Source organism: Capra hircus (assembly GCF_001704415.2).
Source record: "Capra hircus breed San Clemente chromosome X unlocalized genomic scaffold, ASM170441v1, whole genome shotgun sequence".
Classification (NCBI taxonomy): Eukaryota; Metazoa; Chordata; class Mammalia; order Artiodactyla; family Bovidae; genus Capra; species Capra hircus.
Window position 1 is genome coordinate 30,523,055 of NW_017189516.1, and position 24,001 is coordinate 30,547,055.

The following is a 24,001-nucleotide window of genomic DNA, read 5'->3' on the forward strand; positions in this document are numbered from 1 at the left end:
CATGAACCGCAGCACGGCAGGCCTCCCTGTCCATCACCAACTCCCAGAGTCCATCCAAACCCATGTCCATTGAGTCAGTGATGCCATCCAACCATCTTGTCCTCTGTCGTTCCCTTCTCCTTCTACCCTCAATCTTTCCCAGCATCAGGATCTTTCCCAATGAGTCAGCCCTTCGCATCAGGTGGCCAAAGTATTGGAGTTTCAGCTTCAGCATCAGTCCTTCCAAAGAAATCCCAGGACTGATCTCCTTTAGGATGGACTGGTTGGATCTCCTTGCAGTCCAAGGGACTCTCAAGAGTCTTCTCCAACACCACAGTTCAAAAGCATCAATTCTTCAGTGCTCAGCTTTCTTCACAGTCCAACTCTCACATCCATACATGACCACTGGAAAAACTATAGCCTTGACTAGACGGACCTTTGTTGGCAAAGTAATGTCTCTGCTTTTGAATATGCTGTCTAGGTTGGTCATAACTTTTCTTCCAAGGAGTAAGCATCTTTTAATTTCATGGCTGCAATCACCATCTGCAGTGATTTTGGAGCCCAGAAAAATAAAGTCAGCCACTGTTTCCCCATCTATTTCCCATGAAGTGATGGGACTGGATGCCATGATCTTTGTTTTCTGAATGTTGAGCTTTAAGCCAACTTTTTCACTCTCCTCTTTCACTTTCATCAAGAGACTCTTTAGCTCTTCTTCACTTTCTGCCATAAGGATGGTATCATCTGCATATCTGAGGTTACTGATATTTCTCCCAGCAATCTTGATTCCAGCTTGTGCTTCCTCCAGCCCAGTGTTTCTCATGATATACTCTGCAAATATGTTAAATAAGCAGGGTGACAATATACAGCCTTGACATACTCCTTTTCCTATTTGGAAATAGTCTGTTGTTCCATGTCCAATTCTAACTGGACATCCAATTTCATGGGATGGAATTTGCGGTAGGTACTGATGGCTCCATTTTACAGATTGGGAAATTGAGACTGGTGAGGGAGCACAGAGGTAGCTCACAGTACTTGGGTGTCTGTTGAGTACTCATGCCAGTCTCAGGTTAGGCATGGGTGTGCATGTGTGCATGCTAAGTTGCTTCAGTCATGTCTAACTCTTTGTGACCCCATGGACTGTAGCCTGCCAGCCTCCTCTGTCCATGGGATTCTCCAGGCAAGAATACTGGAGTGGGTTGCCATGCCCTCCTCCAGGGGATCTTCCTGACCCAAGGATCGAACCTGGATCTTTTAAGTCTCCTGCACTGACAGGCGGGTTCTTTACCACTAGTGCCACCTGGGAAGCCCCAGGATTTGGCACAGGAGATAACAAATATGAGGATGTCATCAGTCCTGGCTCTGGGAAGGTGAGGGGCTTATTGCTCATTGAGAGGGTGGGAGGCTCCGTCTCTTTGCTTTGTAGATGAGAGAGTTGCAGAGAAGTCCATCCCTGGGGCGCGTCCCATACAACTGAGTGAAAAGCAAAGACCAGAGAAGGAAGACTGCTCTGAATTCGTGGCTGGAAGGGCTGTCCCTTGCCTGTAGATTAGATGAGAACTGGAGGACCATTATGTGGTCTGGTGAGGGATCAAAGATGACTGATTTCTCGAGGACAATGTGGCTTCCAATGTAACTTGTGACAATTGTTGTAGTTAAGTCGCTAATTCATGACAATAGCTACCAGTTTTTGAAAGGTCACCCCGTGGCAGGCCTGGAGCTGCATCCTTTCCCGTTATCTCTGCAGCAGAAAAGGGTGCTGATAACCGCCGTGACCTGTTGCTGCCACGCTGCCCTAGGTTTCAATCCTGACTCTATCACCATATCCCAGCTGCGTGACCTTGGCTGAGTCATGGAACCTTCTCCAGCTGTCTGAAGGAAGGGGATATAATTGTTCTTCTCTCATATTTTAGAACCCCTGTACTCAGAGTGTGGACTTCCCAGGTGGCACTAGTGGTAAAGAACCTGCTTGCCAATGCAGGAGATGTAAGAGATTTGGGTTAGATCCCTCTGTAGGGAAGCTCCTTTGGAGGAGGGCATGGAAACCCACTCCAATATTCTTGCCTGGAGAATCCCATGGACAGAGGAGCCTGGCAGGCTACAGTCCATAGGGTCACACAGAGTTGGACACGACTGAAGCGACTTAACACGTACGCACGCACTTCAAGTGCAGTCTGTGGACCCACGACATCTGCATCTATCATTAGATATGCAGAGTCTCCAGCCCTGTCCCAGGCCTGCTGAATCCAAATCTGCATATTTCCCTGACCCCCAGGGGGTTCACATGATGCTAGAAACACTGGGTGGAAAAAGCACCTGGAGTGCAGTAAGTGCTCTAAGAGCTGACTGTGATGAGTGTTACCATTTTTTATCTGTCTACTCTTGCAGCATATCCATAGGGCAGGAAACCGAGACTCAGACAAGGCAGATATGCTGCCCCAGCTCCCAGCCCTCTGTGACCAGAACTGTGGGGCTTTCAATGCTAAAAGCAACATGGCCCCAGGAAAACCAGTGCGTGTTCAATTCGCATCATAGGTGCAGATAACGCCCAGTCTCTGGGGCAGAGCATCATCACAATAAGCATTTTTAAAAAAAATCATGGTTACAAATACATATATTAGAAAATGTACCATTTAAAGTGCATGATTCAGTGGCCTTAAGTAGATTCATAATGTCCTGCAACCATCACCACTTTCTAGTTCCAGATGTTTCCCATGCCCCTGAGTGGAAGCCCCATACCCATAGGCCATCATTCTCATTCTCCTCTCCTCCCTAGCCCTTGGCAACTACTAAGTTACTTTCTCTCTATAGATTTGTCTATCCTGGACATTTCAAATAATAGAATGGACAGTACCTGGTCTTTTGTATCCGGCTTGTTTCACTTCACATAGTGTTTTAAACACATTGTAGCATGTGTTGGAATTTCACTCCTTTTTATGATTGAATAATATTCCATTGTATGCAGAGACATTTTGTTTATTCATTCAACCTTTGATGGACATTTTGCTTCTTTCACCTTTGACTATTGTGAATAATACTGCTATGAACATTGCTGTACAAGTATCTGTTCAAGTCCCTGCATTTAGTTCTTCAGGGTCTGTGCCCAGGAGCAGAATTGCTGGCTCATGTGGGAGTTCTGTGTTTAATTTGTTGAGAAAACAACAGACATCAAGTCCCCCTGTGTGTAGGGCACTGAAAAGACCCTGTGGATCCAGAGATAAACATCACCTGGACTCCGCCCTTGCCAGCATCCTTCCATAGTGAGTCATTTGCTGCCCAGGTGCTGCTCCGTCCCTTTGGTTGCTGGCCCAGGCTGGAGAGCATCATTTTGCATTCTTCTGCTCTCTAGCCTCCTTTGGGGACCTGGGGGAATATTTACTGTAGGATGAGCCAATTCCAGAGATTTGGGTCGCTCAGTTGTACTGAAGGAGCCAACAAGGGCTAAAGAAACTGAGTGGAGAGCTAGCGTCAGAGACAGGGAGTCAAGAGATGGAGGGAGGAAGACGTGGGGTGAGGGGAGGGAGGGAGAGTCCATTTCTGGATCCATCCTCGGGAAAAGAGGAGTAGCCTTGAAGTAAAAGGGTAAAATCCCTATTTGCCCTCAGGTGGAAATGCTGGGCTGCACCTGGGCCAAGGAGGCCAGGTCTGGTGGCAGAATTGAACTGCTAGGAATGGGAGGGTACTCATTGCCTAGGTGGTTAGCATTCAGGGGCTTCCTATGTATTCTGAGCTAATTAACAGCCTTTGGTGATTTTCCAGATTCTTTCCCTGTGACCTTCACCCTGCCCCCCTCCCACAATGGCAGGTGAAGGCTGTTGTGGGAGGTGGGAGGGTGGACCAGGAGAAACCTCCCACCCCAGGCTGCAGCAGGGAGCAAGCTGGACTGTTTCCCTCACCCAAGACCCTGGCGGCATGTGAATTGGGCTTTGTTGCTTTCTCCAGTTAAACAGCCAAGCCAGAACAGGAGAAGTGAGAGCAGAGAGAAGAAGGAGGAAAAGAAGAGAAAGAGAGAGCCTCTCCTGGAGGCAATAACGACCGGAAGGGCTACAAGTCCGGATGCGGGGTGGCAGCCGTGCAGATGCCACTGCTAAGGTTGGTGGGTTAATGAACGAGGGGAGAGGGAAGGGCGTGAGACCAGCGAAGGCCAGCCTCCAAGCTGTCTCGAATGAGGTTTCCACTCCCTGACACAGCTGAACAGGCTGTTTTTTTCTCGCTCCACTGTAAACACTCCAGCCTTCACCTCCACTGCACACTGAACCCCAAAGTGGGGCCCTTATCTGCCCACCCCTCCCACCAACCTGTCCCTGTTGCCATGGAAACTATCTGGGGTAAGGTGATCTCTCTCTACTTCCAACCTCCCTGCTTCCAGCACCAATCAATCAAACCCCCCAACCCCATCTCTCAGGGGGAGGTCCTAGGGGAGAGTGAGGAAGGAGAGAAATTAAACACAGGAAAAAAGAACAACAGTAAAGAAAAATGAACAAAGAGAGGGGGTGATGTAATTCCGGCTGTTGATCAATTCCTTTTGTCCCTCGGGCAACCACACCCTCCCTGAGCTTAACTCCTAAAGGAGGAAGGGACTCTCTGTGGGGGTTTTCCAGAGCCTCCAGCCTGGACCCAGGGCAGGCAGTATTTCTGGCATGGAGACCTTCTGAGGATTTGTCTTCCAACTGTCCACACCCCTCCTCTGAAGGAAGGTCACTGGAATGACAAATCAGCCTGGTCATGGGTAATTAGAGGTGGGCTGGAGCTTACCTGCCAGAGTGAGCAAGGTCATAATGGGGTTGACCACTGAGAATTTATTTCCTGTGGCAGATTGTATTTTGCACAAATGGCTAAAACAATAGTTTCTGCCCTACACACTCTCCGGGAATGTTCTCTCACTCACATGCAAAGGTGGAATCTATGTCCCTTCCCCTAGAACTTGGGCAAGGCCTTATGGTGGCCTTTATGAATATAGTAGGGCGGAAGTCAGGTTATGTGACTTCTGAGGCTGGGTCAGAAAAGGCAGGACAGTTTCAGCCTGCTTCTCTCTTGGGACACAACTCTCAGAGCCTAGCCGCCATGTTGTAAGAAAGGGCACACTCCATGGAGAGGCCACATGGATATGATCCTGACAACAGCCCCCAGCTAACAGCCAGCATCAACAGCTAGACAAGCAATGAGCAAGCTCTTGAGATGACTCCAGCATTGGCCACAATGTGACAGAAACTACAATGAATCACCTGCCCAAGTCCAGGCAATCCCCAACTGATTGTTGCAGTTTTATGCTAATAGGGTGGCTTGTTTCACAGCAACAGAAAACTAGAAAGAAGTCATACAACAGGATTTAGAAGTCTAGGTATTATGGCAAGATTTGCCACAACAAGCTCACTTCAGCATCTCAACTTATCTGCCTCTAAAACCCAAGAGATTTAATTGTTTTTCATGACCTGGTTGATGGTTGGTTTTGCACTGGGTACACAAAGCCATAATCAGTTCCTGGTCTGATTAGAAAATGCTGTGAGGGATGTAGGTAACAACTACAAACCAAATGTTGCTTTTGTGCTCCTAAAGAAACCAGCATCCCATTGTCTTAGAAGCTCATCTATGGATGTCAGTCTTAACCTGCAGGTTGTCTGTACTTGGTTAGTTGCAAAACCAATGGATTATCTGCGAAGGTGAAAGTGTTAGTTGCTCAGTCGTGTCCGACTCTTTGTGACCCCATGGACTGTAGCCCACTAGGCTCTTCTGTCCTGGAATTTTCCAGCAAGAATACTGGAGTGGGTTGCCATTCTCTTCTCCAGGAGATCTTCCTGACCCAGGGATTGAACTGTGTCTCCTACATTGCAAGCAGATTCTTTCCTGTCTGAGCCACCAGGGAAGCCCAGACTATCTGCATGTTCTCTGAACACTTTCTTTTATGTGCGAATTACGGTCCAATTTTTACTTCTAGCTGTGTGCTGGCTCCCCTGTAGTTAGCTGTCACCCTGCTTTCTGCTCACAAAGTTCTTGAAAATTATATGCATCAGTGGTTTCAAACTTTAGCCTGCATCAGAGTCACATGGAGGGCTTATTAAAAACCAGATTCCTGGACTCCACCTTCAGAATTTCAGATTCAATAGGTCTGACTCAGCAAGGCCCAAGACTGTGTTTCTAACAAGCTTCCAGATGTTGCTGATGCTGCTGATCTGTAGACCATGCTTTGGTAGCACTGGTATATATTGGCGCCTCCATTTGTCCTTCTGTTCCTCTTTCAACCCAGTACAGTGTGCTTTCTCCCTCCACCAGGATTGTATAATAGCTGAACCCATTGACTTCTGCTCACTCCTTACCCTCCTTTGACATCTAGGTATCATTCAATGCCATTCACCACTTTCTCCTTCTTGCAAACTTCCCTCTCCCTTGCTTCCTGCTACAGATCTCTTAGAGCTTGGAACCCATTTTATTGCTCTTCTTTCCTCCCTTTTTCTTTGCTCATGGTAGGCTGCAGTTCATGGGGTCACTAAGAGTCGGACACGACTGAGCGAATTCACTTTCACTTTTCATTTTCATGCATTGGAGAAGGAAATGGCAACCCACTCCAGTGTTCTTGCCTGGAGAATCCCAGGGATGGGGAGCCTGGAGGGCTGCTGTCTGTGGGGTTGCACAGGGTCGGACACAACTGAAGTGACTTAGCAGCAGCAGCAGCAGCAGTCAAGGTTGACATGCTCTACTGTTCTCTTCTTGATCTTTTCTCAAACTCCACCTTCCTGCCAAGTTCCCACTATCACTGTCTACATACCAATACCTTCCAAATTTATAGCTCCAGATCCAGCCTCTTTCCTAGTTTCCAGACCCATATTTCTACCAGCCTACTGGGCATCTTGAGTTGGGGATCCTGTATACATTCACCATGTTCAAAACCATCCTTCTATAATCCTCAGTAAAGCTGCTTTCCACCTTTTATCCCCTCAAAGCCAAATGATCATCAGATCCTAACTGGAAATGTTTCTCTAATCCCCACTCTCTCCTCTCCTCTCCTCTCTTTGCTCAGATCCCAGTAGCTCCTGCCTGGACCTTTGCCATGGCTTTCTAAGCTTTCCTGGGTGCCAGCCGATTTCCCTACCATTCCATCTGTCTTCACCATGACCAGTTAGATTTCTGACATGGAGATCAGATCACTGAAATCCCCAGTTTAAAACAGTGGAATAACTCTCCATGACTGTAGCAGACACTACCAGCACTCTGCCCTCCAATCTCTTCGCCATTTGCACAGATGCGGGCATCCAATGCGCCTTTCCTCCTGATGGCCTGTGACTCTTTGCTGAAGGACTACACTCAGGCTGCCACAGCCACTTCCCCTCTGCCGTGGAGCAAGGACAGCCCAACTTCCCAAAGAGAAAGCCCTGAACCAGTGACTAGTGGGTGGGCAGTTGCAAGTCACCACCGTCCTCCTGCCCCCCTGCCATCTGGAGAGCTCTGTCCCCAGCATTCCCTCACAGGATTAGGCTAAAGTTGCCTTTGGAGGGCTTGGCTTAGTATGGCCCCTTGTCTTGGCTTTTGCCCTTTTCCTACTTTCTTTCTAGCTCTTGCTGGTGACATCTCCTCATAAATCATTTTCCTAAGAACCCTTGTCTCTGAGTCAGCTTCTGGGGACTTTGACCTAAGGCAAATATTTGAGGAGAAAAAAACCCCCTTAAATTTGGAAATCAAAGCCCTTCAAAATCTGGCCTAACAATGTTTCTGGATTCATTTTTCCTGGGTTGTATGTGACATCAAGGACTAGCATTCTTGGAAAACACAGTGTGATTCCAGACTCTCTGTGACTCCACCCATGTGTTACCCCTTTGGGGCATGTCAATCCAGCCCATCCTTGAAGGCTCAGCAAACATGGGAAAACTTTTAATATCCGTCTTCTGGTGCCACTGCCCCTGTTCCTTTCATCTTTGTCTTTTGTATGATTCCCTGGTACAATACTTATGGAGTTAATGTGAGTGAGTTTGGTTCCCACATTCAGATATGAACTTCCTCAGGCATGACCGCATTTCATGAATTTAGGTATTCTCAGTGCCTTGCAGAGTCCTTGATCCTTAGTAAGAGCTTGTTATGGGCTGAAGTCCTATCAGGATTCCATGATGTGACTTTATTTGAAGATAGGGTCTTTGTAGATGTGGTCAAGTTGAGGTGACGTTACTAGGGCGGGCCCTAATCCAATATAACTGGTGTCCTAATAAAAAGGGGAATGTGGACATAGGGAGAATGCCGTGTGAAGATGAAGGCAGAGATCGGGGTGAATGCCTCGAGAAGCCCAAGAACACCAAAGATTGCCAACAAACCACCAGAAGCTAGGGGAAAGTTACTGAACGAATTCTGCCTCACACCCTCAGAAGGAGCCAACCCTACCGACACCTTGATCTTGGACTTCTAGCCTCCAGAACTGTGAGACAGCATATTTCTGTTGTGGAAAGTCCCTCAATTTTTGGCACTTTGTTATGGCAGCGCTGGGAAACGAATACTGTGCTCAAGGAATGCTTTTTGAATAAATGAATTCGAAGCCACACTTTTTTTTTTTTAAAGTCCTTACCGTATGCCAGGCACTGTTCTAATCCCTACACAAATGTTAACTCCTTTAATTCTCATAATGCCACTGTGAGGCAAGTGTTATTATTATCCTCATTTTAGGAAGAAGACAATTTAAGCACAGAGAGGTTAAGTAACTTACCCAAGGTTGCAGAGCAACTGATAGAATTTGAAAGGCACTCTGGGGACTTCCTTGGTGGTCTAGTGGCTAAGAATCTTACCTTCCAAAGCAGGGGACATGGGTTCAATCACTGATTGGGGAACTAAGATCCCACATGCCTCGGGGCAACTAAGCCTGCATGCTTCAGCGAAGATCCCCTGTGCCTCAACTAAGACCTGATGCAGCCAAAAATAAATAAATATTTAAAAAAGAAAAGCAGTCTGATTCCAGATCCTTAGGGCTTTGCTGCTGTGCTCCAGTGATTTAAGATTATTCTTGTACCAGCTGTTGCAAATGAGGTTGTCAGGATAGAGGGAGAAGCTTGGACAGAAAGGGTGAATGGCTGAGTTTTACTTGGGTGGTAAGTGGCAGAGGTGGAATTTGACCTCTTTCCTCTGATTCCTAATCTAGTCCCCCCTCTACAATGTAAAAGGGATGGGCCTTGAGAGCATCTCATGATAAATACTCACATTTGAGAGTCATTGCCACTAGCCTGGGTACCAGCCAGTAAAAACGGGCGGGTAGTTGTTGTCAGGGAGACCTGGCTCCCGGGGAGGGGGGATGCTCCGTTGCTGGTTATGGGCTAACAGTGGTCGTGTAAATTTTCATTCTCAGTGAGTGTAACTTCCATGACTGATGGTCATAGGTAGAATTGCTTGGGCTTTAGATTTGTGGACCTGATGCCCATAAACCACATTTTCATATAGAATACATGTCTGAGGAGAAGCGGGCATGTTTTAATCTCGTGAGTTACGGCGCTGCCTCCCTCTAAAACCTCTGAGGCAGCCTCCGATGAGTGAAGAGGTTGCTGTGACAAGGGAAAAAACCCACCCAATGCCTCCCAGCCTCCCTTCCCCGTTTCCTCCTCAGAGACCAGCATTTATTTACTCTGTAGGAGGGGAGGATGTTCTAATCGGTTTTTAAGGGCTCTTGCTGCCTCAGAGTGGCAAGAAGAGGAGAGAGGTACACACGCAATTTGGGCCTCTTCAGTCATGATTCCCAATAGCTGTTGACAGCTGAGTGGTTCGGCAATGAGTTTGGTTGCAAAAGATGATGTTGGTGGTATGTGAGTGTGTGTGTGTGTGTATACTCAGGTGCACACATGAGTGCGCGTGGGTACATCTGTGCTTCTTCACAACCAAGTTGGCTCTGCTTATTAGGTCTTTTTAGTGCTGGGTGCTTTCGTGTTGATCACGTGGGAGGCAAGAAGGTGTTCTTGCTGGAGAATGTCCAGAAGAATGAGGCTTGCATCAGCCAACAGAGAGCACAAATCACAAGCCTTGTGCTGGGAGGGGGCGCCCTGGAGGCATCTCCATGTTATTTGAGGCTGCTGTGGGTGCGAACCCTGGCAAGTGTGGATTTGGAGGGGTTGCTGATGGGTCCAGAACCAAGGGAACCAGAGGGGACCTGGGACAGACACACACAGATAGGCTCATGGGTGCTTGGCCGAAGACAGGGCCAGGTGCCAAGAGGTATGATACAAAAGGGCAGGACAGAAGCCAAGACTAGACATGTGCAGGTGATCAAGCAGTAAGAGATTAAAATAAACGGGGACCAGGCAATGGGGCTCTTAGGTGCAACCTTGTTTACAAGGGGATGCTGGGAAAGCACTGAGCTAGGCAGACAGAATGCAAGGAGTCCCATCTCCATGGAAGGATTGTAATCGTTGTTGGGGAAACTTTTGTGGTTGCATTGACACTCATGATGCCTTAATCCTAAGGTCACCGCATCCTTTACTTGACTCCCAGGGCATCATTCTCACCTTCGCCTCACCCAGGGACTCACCCATATCCCTTCTCTTCTCTGCCTACACCCTTGCCCCACATGAGCTCATCCAGTCCGTCTTCTGTGCAGACATCCAAACTGGGACACCCAAGACCACATCGAACTCAGCCAGGGTTGGTTTCTAGGAGGACCTGTTATGGATGGAATGTTTGTGTCCCTCCCCCCACCAATTTGTATGCTGAAACCTAACCCCCAGTGTGATGGCAGTAGGAGGCGGGACCTTTGGGAGGTGATTAGGTCATGAGGGTGGAGCTCTCATGCATGGATTTTGTGGTTTTATAGAAGAGATTCCAGAGAATTCTCTTGCCTGTTCCACCGAGGACACCGTGAGAAGATGGACATCTTATGAACACGTATCAGACATAGAATCTGTCAGTTCCTTGACCTTGGACGTCCCCAGCTTCCAGAACTGGGAGCAATAAATGTCTATGGTCTGTTGTTTGTAAGTCACCCAGTATTTATTCCAGTATTACACTTTGATTTCAGGTAAACAATGGATACGTTTTGGATAAGTATGCCTTATGTGCTATCAGGGGTATAATTATACTGAAAAAATTGTGGTTTATCTGAAAATCAAATTTAACCTGGCATCCCGTATTCTATCTGGCACCCTGAACTGTGATTGGAAATAAGGGCGAACTAATTAGGCCACTGGGAATGATTACCAAGGCCTGGATTATGCGTGTCTCTGGGCTGGAGAAGGCAGCTCTGCGAACCTTTAACCTTTAACCTCTGTAATCTGGGAATGGTTTGCATCCCATCATCCCCTTGGGCACTGTATATGGCTGACTGTGAGGACGGTGGGGGAGAAATGTGACCCTAAGAGGTTAAGGGGATGACCACGACCCCAGGGTCTGTCCCCTGAGGTGAAAAGCCCCCTGGCCTTCGAGGCAGTGACAGTAAGAAGTTTCCCAGGTGGCGATAACAGGAGGAGCAGCAGCAGCAGCAGCAGCCGCCACCGCTGGCGGAAAGATCTGGGGCCTGCATGTCATCACAGAGCCAACAGTCGAAAGTGGAAAGTTTTAGTCACACTCTTTTCTTTGGCTGCCATCTGTGTGACAACGGGGAAGTTGTGCTGCAGAGGGGCCCAGCTGACCTGCCACTTCCCCAGAGAGCTGGGGCCCTGCTGGCTTGAGGCCCCACAGCTGCCAGTGAGCTAAGCTTGGGCCCTGACCACGGTAGATCACAGATACTACTTCATTTAATACAGTAACAACTCGATGGGGGTAGGTAGAACCCCATTTGACAGATGAGGAAACTGAGGCCCACAAAGTCACACAGTTTGGAGGCAGCAGATCCAGCATCTAGACCCAGGCAGTGTGACAGCTGAGCTGTAGCTCTCAGTCACTAACACATGCCTTGGAACTGTTCAAACATGAAAGTGTTAGTTGCTCAATTGTGTCTGACTCTTTGCGACCCCATGGACTGTAGCTCACCACTCGCCTCTGTCCATGAGATTTCCCAGGCAAGAACACTGGAGTGGGTTGCCATTTCCTCCTCCAGGGGATCTTCCTGACCCAGGGATTGAACCTGAGTCTCCTGCATTGCAGGCAGATTCTTTATCATCTGAGCCAACAGGGAAGCCAGAAGTACTCAGTGAACCATCAAATAGGGTGTATAAAGGGCCCAACAGAAGTTCAATGCCAGATGGAGTCTGGAGGCATCCATTCTTGATACCATCATCCTTTTAGCATTCCTGTTATCCTGTGCCTTGAAATTAGCCATCCCAAGCATGCTGCTGACAGCAGGGTGGCCACGTTGGTCCAGCTTCTCTCTGAGGACAGCTGGGTGACTAAGATTGACTCTGCAATCCTCTGATCCTAACCATGACTGCAGTCACCCCTGTGCCTCCAACCTGAAGACCAAGAGTCCGTGGCACAACCAGAAGTAGCTGCCAGGTCCCCCGAAGACAAGTCTGCAGCAGAAAAGGCATGGAGCAAATACACTAACTGCCATCACACAAGCTCCAGGCAGGAAAAAATCCCCCCTCTGCATTTCAGGGTTTATCAGAGCTGACCTGGGGTGCTGGCATTGCTTTTTGTTTTTAATAGTGCTTGGGTAAGATCTGAGTTCAGATGCTATGCTAGGCAGCTAAAATGGGGTCCTCCAATATTGCCTCTCTATTTACAACCAGCCATAGTAAAATCCTGACTTGGGGGTTCTGAGTTCCCTGTGTTCTGGGCAACATGGTGGAAAGGATGGGCTGGCCCCCTGTAAGAGATGCTGCTGACACTCCATCCTGTTTCCTTCGTGGGTAGGTTCAGGCTGCCAGTGTCTGCATGTTTTAGCCCAATGCTTTCTAGAAACTGCACCACCACCCTGCTGGTGTGCCCAAAGGAATTACCCCCACCCCAAAACACCCCTTCAACCAATGACGAATGGGAGTTAATGTACAAATAGTGCAAATCCATGGAATGGTGGCAGGGATAACTCAGAGGTCTGTGTTCCACACCAGTGCTACTGAAAGTGTGGTCCTCCGACCTGACTGGTAATGAGCAGAGAAGTGTTTATTACTCTTTCCCTTGGAGACAAGTCCACAAAGAGAGAGAGCAGCCCTTGTTTAAGGACTTTTAGAGTGATTTGACATTGCTGTGATGTTTGTGTTGTACTTTGCAGAACTATCTATCTACAAAGGGTTGATACCAACCCCCTAAAACCTGGCCTTGACTCTTTAGAAGCACTGGTCTTCTTTGCTAGTTTCCCCAATGGGATGAAGCCCCAGTTGCCTGCAGCGCCAATTGGCTTGATAACACATCCATTATTGGCTGCCTGCCATCTCCCTTCTCTACCCAACCCCACCAGTGTTTCTTACATTTCCCAAATAAATGACTCATTGGCACTCCTGTCTTTGTCTCAGAGTTGGCTTCTGGGACCACCCAAACTCAGGCATACTCCCTCAAATAAGGCAGCCCACATGGACATCTGCTGCTCAGGGCATGCCCCTGGGAGCTCCTTGACACTTACCCCAAGGAGTTAGTTCAGTTCAGTTGCTCAGTCGTGTCCGACTCTTTGCGACCCCATGAATTGCAGCACGCCAGGCCTCCCTGTCCATCACCATCTCCTGGAGTTCACTGACTCACGTCCATCGAGTCCGTGATGCCATCCAGCCATCTCATCCTGGGTCGCCCCCTTCTCCTCCTGCCCCCAATCCTTCCCAGCATCAGAGTCTTTTCCAATGAGTCAACTCTTCTCATGAGGTGTCCAAAGTACTGGAGCTTCAGCTTTAGCATCATTCCTTCCAAAGAAATCCCAGGGTTGATCTCCATCAGAATGGACTGGTTGGATCTCCCTGCAATCCAAGGGACTCTCAAGAGTCTTCTCCAACACCACAGTTCAAACGCATCAATTCTTTGGCACTCAGCTTTCTTCACAGTCCAACTCTCACATCCATACATGACCACAGGAAAAACCATAGCCTTGACTAGATGGACCTTAGTTGGCAAAGTAATGTCTCTGCTTTTGAATATACTATCTAGGTTGGTCATAACTTTTCTTCCAAGGAGTAAGTGTCTTTTAATTTCATGGCTGCAGTCACCATCTGCAGTGATTTTGGAGCCCAAAAAAATAAAGTCTGACACTGTTTCCACTGTTTCCCCATCTATTTCCCATGAAGTGATGGGACTGGATGCCATGATCTTCGTTTTCTGAATGTGGAGCTTTAAGCCAACTTTTTCACTCTCCTCTTTCACTTTCATCAGGAGACCGCAAGAAGTTAAGTAGCTCATTAAGAATGACAAAGTTATCTGCCCACCTCTATACATTTCCTCCTGCTTCCATGGCCAAGGCCAAGGTCATTGCCCTCACTGCCCTTTGCTTCTGTGGAGTCATGCAGACTGACCAAGGCTGATGGAAGCCTCGCTTTCAGGCACTAGGCTACCAAAAATGGCTGATATTCTAATAGTGAATGCCTTCCACTTCACCTCCAAGGCTGGCTTTTCCAGAGCCAGGGCAGCCTTGAGAGAAAGGTCCGGGGCAGTAATTTCTAGGCCAGAATGGCAAGTCAGGAAAAACCTGTTCTTTTTTCTGAAGCCATCTCTGTGTGCACATGGAATGCTTTTGTTCAGAGTGCCCGGGTGCAGTCTTTTATGCCCTGAATCATTTCCATGTGGCTCAAGGCCTCCCTGGACTCCAGCGCTCTATTCCTCTGCCTGTTCGATGGCATGCTCTATCTGGGTCTTGCTCCTTATAGCTGTTTGTGGATTTCTCCATCTGCCTGCTCAGGCTGAAAGAGGCCCCGCTGTTCATAAAAACCCTGCAGTTCTAAATCATCTCTCTCTCAACTCAGGTTCCCAGGACTCCCAGAGCCCAGAATTAAAAGCACCTTGAAATCTCATTTTTACTGCTCCATCTCGCAACTCCTTTCTGTATGGCTTTCTGGTGTGTATGCAGGCACTTTGGACAGTCCTGTTGACCATCAGGCTTGGGTCAGCAGGTTGGTTGCGGGAACGTGCACCCTGGCACCTGTGGAACGTGTTCAGTTCTGGGGTTGAGGGTGGCTGGTGTGAATAGACACACATTTAGAAATCCCTCGCCAAGGACTTCCCTGGTGGCCCAGGAGATAAGAATCCGCCTGCTGATGCAGGGGACACGGGTTCGATCTCTGGTCTGGGAAGATCCCACATGCCACAGAGCAACTAAGCCCGTGTGCTCCAACTATTGAGCCTGACCTTTAGAACCCGTGAGCTGAAACTACTGAAGCCCACGCACCCAGAGCCTGTGCCCCACAGCAAGAGAAGCCACCGCTATGAGAAGCCTGAACACTGCAATGAAGAATAGCCCCCACTCACTGCAACTAGAGAAAGCCTGTACAAAGCAATGAAGACTCAGCGCAGCCAAAAATAAATAATTCAAAAAAAGATAGAAATCCCTCAACGGGGTTGCAGGTGAGTCCAGCACCTTGTGGATCATGGGCTGTAGCTATTGCAGGCTGGCTAGGGAGCAGTCACTGTGATAAGGAAGAGCTACTGAGAGCCCAGCTAGGAGGCTGGGGGGAGGCGGACTCTGCAGTTGAGTGTCTTGATTCAAACACTGACTTTGCCTCATTACCGGTTTGGTTCTGGCAAGTAATCTCATTTTTGTGGCTTCATGTTGTGAAAGGGTAATAATAATAGCACCTACGTTATGGGATTGTTTGGAGGATTTGATGAGTTAGTATGAATGAAGTGTTATGCCTCATACTGTCAGCCATACTACTGGTACTAGTATTATGACTCCTCTACCGCCCTGTGATTTTAAGTAGAATTGACAGAGAGAAAATAGGAGTTAAAGTGAGCGGCAGTGATCAGAGAAGGCTTCCTGGAAGAGAGGGCTTAGATTAAGTGTGAAAAGATAGCAAAGGGGATATGAACTGTGGTCTGAGAGCAGACTGACAGAATGTGTTTTCCAAAGGTGGCAGCCAACAATATCTCCTAACCCACAGGCTCTTCCACAATATGACCTTAACACTCCTCCCACTGAGATGTGAGGTCTATGTACCTTCTCCTTGAATATGGGATGGGAGGCTTGTGACTGCTGCAATCAATGGAGTACAGTGGAAGTGATACAGGGTGACTTCTGAGGTTGCATCATAAAAGACAATGCAGGGACCTCCCTAGTGGTCAGGTGGCTAAGACTCTGCCCTCCCAAAGCAGGGGGCCCAAGTTCAATACCTGGTCAGGGAACTGGATCCCACATGCTGCAACCAAGAGTTCACATGCCACAAGTATAAATTCCACATGCTGCAACAAAACTCAAAGATCCCACATGCCACAGCCAAATAAACAAATAAAAATAAATCTTAAAAAAGTTCTTTAAAAATGGCAATACAGCTTCTACCTTGTCACCAGATCACTTGTACTTGAAGCCCTGAGCTGGCATATAAAAAGTCTGACTACACTGAGGCTACCATGCTGTAAAGAAGCCAAATTAACTTGGTGTCTGGTAGGCATCTGGTTGGAAGTCTTTGAGTCTTCCCAGCCCAAGTGCGAGCCAGGTGAGTGAAGGAAACTTCAGGTGACTCCCAATTCCAACCTCCAGCTGCAAGTCACCCCAAGCCTTTGAACCTTCCCAGCCGAGACTTTTACATCCTGGAGCAGAAACAAATCAATCCTTGCCATGCCCTGACTGAATTCCTGACCCACAGAATCCATGAACATAATAAAACAGTTGTTTTAAGCTACTAAATTTGGAGCACTAGGTTATGCAGCAGTACTACCTGGAGCAAGAGGTGGAAGGGCAACTCCAGGGGCAAAAGTCACAGTGACTTGCAGCTATACTAGCCACAATCCAAGCGAATGCAATTCTTTTTAGAACTTAGTGGGTTTCCTGTGTATCCAGTTATAATGTACTCCATTAAACAAAAACTATATCCACAAATTTCTTTGAGATGGGCACATCTGTACTTTAGTCTAGAAGTCAGGACTATAGGATAGCATTCTCAAGACTCTTAGAAAACATTTGACTACATGTGATAGTCTGTAATGCACTGGATCAAGCCTTTTGAGATCTCAACAAAGGGTCTTGAGATTGTACCCTTGGTCTAATATTACCCTGATCCCCCCTCCTACTGGCAGTCTGGATGCCAAGTATGACTTTGAGACCCTTGCCAGAAAAGACCATGGAAGAAAAACTGTTTTATATTTGAACCCAGCAAGTCCTGGCTTCTGTACATTTTTGCCTAAATGTCACTTGAAAACGGAATAGCTCTTTCTTTAGCACTTCTTTATTCTTCTGTGTTTTATTGAGATTCATCTGCTGTTTACATTGTTAGCGACTATGATAGAGATTTTGGAGAAAGCAGAAACTAGAATGACATGGCAGCAAAAGGGAGTAATCATGTTTAGTTGCTGCTGCTGCTGCTAAGTCTCTTCAGTCGTGTCTGACTCTGTGCGACCCCATAGACGGCAGCCCATCAGGCTCCACCGTCCCTGGCATTCTCCAGGCAAGAACACTGGAGCAGGCTGCCATTTCCTTCTCCAATGCATGAAAGTGAAAAGTGAAAGTGAAGTCACTCAGTCGTGTCGGACTCTGTGCGACCCCATGGACTGCAGCCTACCAGGCTCCTCTGTCCATGGGATTTTCCAGGCAAGAGTACTGGAGTGGGGTGCCATCACCTTCTCTGCATGTTTAGTTAGGACCTATTAAATCCATATTGAATTGTGATACACAGGTCACATGCTTCAACATCATTTTTGACACTTGTTAAAAATCCACATTCCCAGGTCACTAGTCAGACCACAGAGTCAGAAGGGGCTATGAGGCAGCAATCTGCATTTTATGGGCATTCTTATGCCCGCTACATGTGGAAAAAAATTGTCTACATCAGGCTCTGTAGGCATAGATTTCCCCCCCCCCCCATTCATGTCCAGGTAGTGGTCTAGGTCTGATCTCTCTGCTTCTCCTTTTGCCTCTTGTATGGATCTGTGTTTGGGCAGTAAACAGATGGCATGCTCAAAGAAGGTATGGATTTAATCATGAAACTGGTTACAATGGTATTGGTAGGGTATGAAGACATCAAATGTGGGACAGTATCTTTGGATAAGCAATGGTTGGGAGCTGTCATCACTGCTAGGAAGGGCAGCTAGAAGTTATCTGAACTTGGAGAACCTCAATGTCACTTGGCCTTTTCCCTAAAGAGTTCCTTTAATGTCCCTGGGTCATTCAGTGAGCAAAGCCTGTGATGAGGCTCCCGGGCTATGGAATGGGACCCTTCCTCAGTGGGGCCAGGTGGGGTTGAGGGGGCCCCAAGGGACTCTGAGGAGAAAGGCTGGCCCCAACTCTCCTCATCTCCTTTGGCACTGCCTTTTCAGGAGTCTCCTGTCTTTGGCAGCCTTGGAGGCCCTCCTATCTAGGCAGGAAGAGGAGCCAATAAATAAATTCACATGAAGGTGCTAGAGAGTGATAACAGCTAATCCCTTCCAAGGGCAATTGCTCTTGGAAAAAAAAGGGTGATTTTGTTCAAAAGAAAGAGTGTCTCTTGCAAGAATACCACTCTGGTGCTAGCATGGGAGAAATTTACGGGCAGGGCTGCCTAAAACCCTTCAACTCAGCCCCTTCTGCTTTCCTGAGTCTGATTTTAAGCTCGTTCCCCCAAAGGCTTTCATAATGCTTCTACTTATGGAAGCTTCATGAGGGAAGGGCTATTTCTGTGACTTTTGTTCGTTGATGTATTTCAGAGCCTGACACGGAGGAGTGCTCGCCATGTGTTTGATGAATGAATGAATGAATGAATGAAATCTTTCTTCAGGAACCTGGCTCTTGTCTGAAGTGAGAGCTGCTCAGTGTCTTGCCCTTCCGCTCTAGTCTTCCCTGTGGCCTGCCTGGGATTGAGCTGAAAAATGATTTTTCATACATGTCACCCTCATTATAATATCATCCCTCAGAGCGAAGCTCTCTGACCACCCCAAAGACCTGTATTTAATGTGATGAAAGGTGATTTAATGGAGTTGAGGAGAGAGAAGCAGAAAGCAGGCAGCCATTTCAGACAAGCGGAGCAGGCTATCCCTCCAAGGGGAAGAAAAAGAAAAGAAAAAGGGGGAAAAAATCCACACCTTCCCCCCAGAAGACACTGGACTAAGAAGACAGTTTGGTCAGCTCCGTAAGAAGCCAAAAATGAAAGCCAGATAAACTCTGAACATCCCCCCCTTCCCAGCAGCAGATAACTAACTTACCATTTATTTACCTTGGAGCTGATTATGTGGTGGGTTGAGGCAGGCAGGGAGATTTTATTGACATTTGGTCTCCCTTCACACATTTTTGCGACAGGCAGACTTCAGGGACTGAGCAGCAGGATATTAAAGGATTTGGAAAAGTTATCAAGGAATGGGACATATTTATCAAAGCCACAGTGATATTACAAAGCTGGGCTGCTGCTACACCTGGGTCTGTTACTTGATTAAAAAAATAATAATGGTTCATCCCCTAGCTGCCTTTTGCACCTGGGTGAATGCTGAGCAGTTCTACGGGACCACCTTGGGCCAGGCATTTGGTCATAAAGACCCTCTTTGGGTCTAGCAGAGAATGGTGGGTGATCGATCACACTGGTTGCTGGGCGTGTGCGCCTGTGCCCATGCACGTGTACGTGTGATCACATCGTGCTTTCAGCAGGAAGCTCCTATGGGTGCACCACCTGACCTCCCTGGGGCTGGACCAATGTTCTCTGAGCATCTTTTCTTTCCAAAAGAGGACTATTCAGAGTTGGGAGAGTGACTGAAGGGTAGGAGCAAAAGGAACCACGTGAAGTGTCCCTGGCTGCTTCAACCACTACATTTCTGGTGAATAGCAATTATGTAATACAGAAACTCTCCAATTTCCAACAACCAGCAAGTAAGAATATACCACGAGTCACCTCTATTTAGCTCTCCCCCAAATTTTTCCACATGAATTATTCAGTGTATGACTGTTTCAATATGTCTGTCTTTTTCTTAAAAAAAAAAATGCTGGATGAACTTAAAGCAGCAAGAGGAAGAGCCTGCATTGCAGAAATGATACCCACCTGCATATTTATCTTAAAAGGAAAGTCTTGAATGTGTTCACTCAGGTGAAAATATCATGAATCTCAAAGACTGACCAACGGACACCGGGATGCAGGGGGTTAATCTGGGTTTTGCCATCTGATTCCAATCCATTCAGGCCTGGCTATAAATCGCTTATATGTCTGGGTGATAAAAAGCAAATATAAATTTTCAAAAAATTTAACCTTGCGTGGTATATAAAGAGAATACATAATATTCTTGGGCATAAATATGTCTCAAGACAAACTCATTGCGTATACCCAGAATACATAATGGATTTTACTGAGACATATTTTTCCCCTAGCAAGAAAAAGCCAGAAATTCTGCAGTGAACTGATCGTATATATGGTTTCCACAACTCTGAGACGAGAGCTGCATCTCCCACTTGGGGCTGTCCACACAAGGGGCTGGGGATCTCTGAGTCTTCTGAGTGCCCTTCTAGAATGACACAAAGTCCAGCTGAACCAGAGGAAATCTGGCTGTAGCTGGGTAATGGGAGACCTGGGGCTTCGGCACGATTCTGGGGCACCTCTTGGCCAAATCATTTCATGTGATTGGCTTCCAATTTCTGCACCAAGAAACGGAGGAGGCTGATCCAGAAACTACTGATATCTAAGGCTGACATTTCCCAAACATCAGGGGGAATGCAAATCCCCTGGGGTCTTGTTAAAAATGCAGATTCTGATTGGGTAGGTCTAGGATGGGGCCTGGGATTCTGCATTTCTAAAACACACCATAGTACAGACCACATCCAAGACTGATTAAATCTGAATCTTTGAGGGTGCTATTTGTTAAAGTTGCCCAGGTGATTCCAAGGTGCAGCCAAGGCTGAGGGAAACTTGCTACAGGCTCCACGTGGCTTCTGCACATGGAATCAGCTATTTTGAGGTTTGTCACCCTCGTAGGCTCCCTTGTGACAAGCCATTAAATAGAGCAGATGCAGTTCACTGCCACGTGGGTCTGCACTGGGTGGCTGTGTCATGGACGCAACCCCCCCACTCACCCCCACACACAGGTCAGGAGCCTGTTTGTCCAGGAGCCCAAGGCTGATGGGGTTTGGCGACTTTAACAGGCTGACACTGGTGGAATTCTTTGTTTTTAATGCTTCTTTACTAAAGACCAGATTAGTTGTTGCAAATGCAGATGTCTACCTAGGCCTGGGCGGGCTGCACACATCATAAATGAGAGCTAGAGGTTTGCATATTTAAATACACAAGTGTATTTTTTCCCTCCCTCAAAGAATTATGTTCTTTCACATTTTTCTTAAAATTCATGGCCATCTTTTCTTTTCTTTCGCTTTTTGGTACAAACATGGATACAACCGAAATATTTATTTGCTCTATGAAATTCAATAGGGCAAGTGAAAAAGTGGAGTTGGGCTCACACAGAGCCCGAGGTTTGTCCAAATACACCACAGTTTTACTTTTGCAAATGGACAAAAGTGGGCCTGGATGAGTGAGGGGTCCTGAAGTTTAAGCTGCATTGGCTTCAGGAGATAAAAGACAACAGAGCTGAAATCTCCTTCACACACCTCAGACCAAAACTGTCTCCCCAGAATAAAAACAAACATGATGAAATGACTGGTGAAGTTTAACCCAAATAATTCCGTGGAAAAAAATGAGACTCTCTTCTTTTGTGACCTTGAACTCTTGATATCAGCCAGGAGTAAGACCCAGCTGGCCTAGACCCTTATTATCAAAATGTGGTCCCCAGACCAGCTGCATTGATAACTCCTGGGAGCTGACTAGAGGGGCACAGTCTCCGGTGCCACCCCAGACCCTGACTCAAAATTCTCATCGTATCTCATGAGTACGACCCCATCACGGGCTGAGGAAATATCATTGACTTAGGAACATAGTAGAAGAAAAGAAGGAGGGTAGTTATTGGTCACTTTGCTCCTTCCTTCCTTTCTCATTCATTCCTTCCCTCCTCCTCCTCCCTTCCTTCTTCTATGCATCCATTCAACAAGTATTCTTTGAGTGCCCCCTCTAGGCTGTGAGCTGTGACCTGCTAGTTAAATGGGGTTAGTAAAGAGACCCAGGGTGATGATTAACCACCAGGCTTTTCCTGTTTCCCCTCCTCCAGCAATTTTCTGTCCTTACTTCCCCCACCGCCAGAAGACACATCGCACACACCGTGGATTGCTGGTACACGACATTGGGTTGGGACCAGGAACCTACTTGTTAGACTGCCTAACAGCCCGATGGGTGTGTGTGCGCTGGATTCCTGAAAAAGCCTGGTACAGGGTGTGGGGTTAGGGTGGTGGGAAACGGACATCCGTCGAAATTCATTACCACTAGGGGACACCAGCTTGCCCCTTTTGAGAGGGTGGGTCTTTGAGAGGCACAAGGAATGCCTGCCCTGCATGTTAACCCCTGGGTCTCTCAGCCTCTAGGGAATGCTTTCAAATACTCAGTGGCCCTGACTTGAAATGCAGAGGATGAGTGACGGTTAGAGTTTGATCTCCTAGATCCAATTGCTTGGAGCTGGAACTGTGGGCAAGTTAAGATCACCTTCCATCCCCTTTTCTGTAACATGGGTGTGGTAATGAGATCCTTAGGACTGTTGTGAGAATGCAGTGAGAAGCATGTGGAGAAAGGGAGCCTCCTTGTAAACACAAGCCTCTGGGGCAGCTGAGGCCATATCAGTCACTCACAAGTTAGTATGAGTTAGAGCTTACAGTGAGGCTTTGATGTGGTGAGGCGGGAGGGGGAAGTTACGGGAGGGGTAAGGGTTTTGAAGGGGGCTGGTCTAGAGAAAAGGGTGTGAGATGCCCTTTTTCGAACGCGAGGAAAATACGGCAATGCACAGAACTCTGCCGGTTACTGGTCCCGCACCTGGTGAGCCCAATGTAGACAACATCACAATGAAAGGAAGAGATAGAATCTTTCTGGTCACATCCAAACATGACGATGTGTTCGCGCAGAGCCATAATTTAAGCAGACCCTGCTTACTAGCTCTGAACAAAAAATGGCAGAAGAGTCTGGGCACTGTTGCCTAGGGAGCGCAACAAAAAAACCAGAACAGAAATTTGACCCTGCTCCCACCCTAAGTGGCGTGAATTCACACCCCCGGTCTGTGTGGTTGCTTTCCTGTACGCCCTTGTGCTCAGAGTGGCTTCATGTAGTAACACTCCTAAGGGCCATGGTGCGAGGTGGGGGGAAGAACACCGAGCCTCAGTTCCGGAGAAGACCTGTGGGGGGTCACGCGGACCCTGGTGACCCTTCCACTGGGTGACCTCAGAAAAGCCTCTCCACTTTCTGGTCCTCGGCACCCTTGTTTAGGAAAGGGGGAAGGATATGGAATTTTCCAGCTCCCTTGTTCCAGAGCACAAAGCAGAAACTTTAGGTCACAGAGATGAAAACATAGCAGGATCAGCGCTCTTCAGATGTGAAAGACAGGGGTTGGTCGGGATCATCAACCGAAGGGCACCCAGAATTGCGGCACGCTCAAGGCCTCACCCTCAGCCTGGTTCAGAGGCTGCGGGTGGATGTACTGAGGAGACATCAGACGAGAAAGGAGAAAGTGGGAAGGGCGGGATGGAAGGAAAGCCCAGATTTCACAACATTGACTGCAGAGGCAGCTGCCTGCTTCTCACCACTTTGCGGGGGAGAAAACATAGAAGTGTGGTGTGTGTGTGTGTGTGTGTGTGTGTGTGTGCGTGCGTGTGTGTGTGTAACTCACACAGGTCACAGGGGAAACTGAGAAAGTAAACATCTAAGAGAAAGAAGAGATTTCTCTCCTTTGTGTTTTTTCTTCTGTGGAGCCAAGCGCCCCAGAAGGTATTGCAAAGGAGGGGCCTGGGCCCGGGAGAGGGCAGGGTGCTATGAGCCCTCCCCTCTCATCTTTGAAGGCTGCTGGGCCTCTTGTAAACACAAGTGACTTCTGACTTCTCAAGCTCTAAAAATAATCAGAGTGTGGGGTTTCTAAATCAGGAACAAAGAAGAAACAAAGGGTTAATGAGAGGACATGAGTTTGATGTTTCATTGGATAAAACACAGTCAGCTAGGAGCAAAGGCGCGGGGCTGGCCTTTGCCAAGAGGTCACG